Below are 3,279 nucleotides of genomic sequence, written 5' to 3'. Positions count from 1 at the left end.
CTAATTACGCGGGGGTGTATTCCTTACCAGAACAAGCTCAAGCCGCCTGGTCTTCGGATCCGTGGTAAGCTCCTTTGTTTTCGGGTCCTTCTTGTACCGGGCCCTGACAAAGTTCCTGGTCTGCTTGTCACCGTATTTATCGAAGAGGGGCGGTAGGCCTTGCTCGGCACGGTCCGCCTCCTCCTTGTCCCATATAGGCTCCGCCACTCTGTAACCGCCGGGACCGAGTGTGTGTTCCCCTATGTTCAGCTCCCGCATTTGTTTCCCCCACTCACTTGATTGGGAGCTTGCGGTGCTCGAGCAATTGATCTTGAAGTCGTTGTAGTCATCTTCGGTGATCGAAGGATTTTTCTCCTTGATCTTCTCATAACTCTCACCTTTCTCGATCATTCTCTTCACATTGCTTTTCCAAGTAGACAGGGCCTTGCTCATCTTCGTGAGGGCAGCATTTTTCACTTTATTCCCTTTGAGGCTTGTGTTTTCGAATTCAGCGGGGAACTTGTATCGTTCGTGCAGCTTCGTGAAGAGGAGGTGGCGCAAATTCCCTCGGTCAGGATGCCTCAGGTTCTCGGTGTTGATCGAGACGGTGCTCCGGACAATGCACCCGAGCTGAAGCGAGTACCCCTTGATTATTCGTTCGGGCGCCGTTGGATTCCCGTTGGAGTCCACTTCAGTAACTTCCTCCTTGAGGGTGCGGAGCACGATCGGGCGCCGGTCCTTCCGTTGCCTCTTCGGCTGGCTGCTATCTGTGCGTGCGCCGCCATCATCAGTGGTGGCATCCTCGGCGGCACCATCAGTGGTGGCATCAGTGTGGTCATCCTCGGCGGCACCATCCGTGGTCTCAGGATCGGTGGGGAAGGCGGCGGCCTCATACAAGTGAGGTTGTTCCTCCATCTCCTGGGACAGCTCCCAGAATGCCTTGCCGCCTGAACCCCCGGCCTCATCGTTGTGGGCCATGTTTCTCTCTAAATAGAAACAAAGTTTGGTCAAAAAGTTGGTTATTGTCAAGGAACAAGATCATGGTCTCATCATTTAGGGTTTGTCGACACCGAGGCATCCTAAAATCTAAGCTTTTATCATTGAGGGTTTTTCGACGCCAAGGCACCCTAAAAGCCTAACTTTTCATCATTTCGGTTTTTATCGACACCGAGGCACCCTAAAAGCCATGCATTAGTCACAAGTACGCCGGGGCACTTGATCCTACTTAATTAACTACTAAGATACCCCGGCCTATGCATTAGTCACAAGTACCCCATATGTCCTATTTTTAGCAAAGTCATGCTAAAATTCACGGAAAATTTCAGCATGACCTTTGCTGAAAATAGGACATATGGAGTACCCGTATTTGCCGGAACGGAAGTTAATCGACATTCCGGCAAACTCAAGGGCCTCTCGGGGTACCTGCAAAATCATCACGACACGATGGTCGGAGACAAAACCCAGCAAACTAGCAAAATCATCACAAATTGTTTTCTGTTAAAGATGATCATCATCTTTACAAGTCTTTCTCAATGTGATCACAAGTAATTCAGAGGCATCACAAGTAATTCAGAGCATCACAAGGCATTAGTAGTTCAGTACATGAACAAGTTTTACAAACCCATATAAGAACAAGTGAATTCTAGTCCCATTGACACTCCTGGTTTTCTACAAACACCAAGTACTAGGGCACACAAAAGTTCTGAAATTTGTGTGCCTAACTGAATTAACTGAATTTTCAGTAACCGAATAAACTGAATTTTCAAAACTGCAAGAAGCCAATTAAAAAAATCCAACGGCACTAGAACTGAGCTGATTGACAGTAGTTTTGTTCACTGTTATGAAGAGAAACTTCTTCTTGTAAGAAAGGACTTCGCGTGTGGTTTGGAATATTCAGAAATCAAGTTGAAATATAAAACCATATAGAGGTAGGTATGCTACAAGTCTACAACATATATACTAATTAATCAACTGCAATCAGGAGACAGTTTCTTCTTCTAAGTCCATCTCATGGTTCGCTGAATTAAGAAAAATACATCATCATTTCAGAAAACTTACGCAAACTACTCAAAACAGGAAGAAGAAGAAAAACACATTTCAGAAGGAAAAAACTTTTGTATAGCTAGAATTCAGAATGCATTCAACAATCCAAACTTTTGTATTTCCTGGATAACAAACAGTAATGATCTCTAGCCCTGACATTCATTTATTCATTCTTCTAGTAAATAGGTGCATAAATGTTCTTGCCGAATGGGTTTATTTTTTGTTGATCTATATGCTCATATATGCAGACGAGGCTAGCCACTTTTCTGCCACTCATATGCCACTGATAAAAAAAATGAACTTTCACCAGTAAGTTGTAACTTGGCAGCCAGTCAGTTTATACAACAAAGATAATCATATATTTCTATGAACACTAGACGCCAATCTGAGGATAAAAAAGCATCTACTAGTAACTAGCGCATATGATCATCACTAGCCCATAATAGTAATTAAGTTTTTTTTGTAGACAAACAACATGTTTATATTTCAGGCATCTACATCTCAGAGTGTACCGAACAAAACCCAGAGCTTGGTGCTAGTGCTCTGCTGCTCAAATTGGGTCGAGAAGCATCTACTAGTAACTAGTGCATATGATCATCACTAGCCCATAATTCGTGTACTCCAAAAATTCAAGCAATTGTACCAAATTTTGAAAGAGATTTTTCCAATTTATATTTAAATAGAATTGGGGTATATACCTTGGAATCCTCCTAATGGAAACAGCACTAACTGGCGTCTCTATTTCAGCACGAGCTGTCAGAAGACTTTTGACCTAAATAATATTTAAATGGTTCTAAGTTAGTAAAGTACATAAAGAAAGATCATCGAGTAATTCTCCATGGCATAATTTTTACCTACCAACAGGAGACCTATAACATTTCTAGGGTTTCCTGAATACACAGGTACACGGCTGTGGCCCCGGGCAAGAATTGTACCAATTGTTTCCCTGTAAATACAAGTAAAGAAGGTTCACTATAAATAACAGTATGTGATGAGCATGTCAAAGGTTGCATAGTGGAGTCCTCTCGATATATACTATTCACAACTGTTTATTAATTATAGTATCTAGGTCAAACTTTAAAATGATTACATCACCGAAGTAAAGAACCACAGATAGACAAAATGGTAAGGGAATTCAATCAGGATCAATGGAATATGCTTGCTAGAAGAACCAACAAAATTAGAAGCAGAAAATGGCACAAATGGACAATGCAAACTGCTCATTGCAACCTTTCAACTAAGGACTTAATATTTCAA

Source organism: Triticum aestivum, chromosome 1B (genome assembly GCF_018294505.1).
Source record: "Triticum aestivum cultivar Chinese Spring chromosome 1B, IWGSC CS RefSeq v2.1, whole genome shotgun sequence".
Lineage (NCBI taxonomy): Eukaryota > Viridiplantae > Streptophyta > Magnoliopsida > Poales > Poaceae > Triticum > Triticum aestivum.
Note: the sequence above shows the minus strand (reverse complement) of the source record.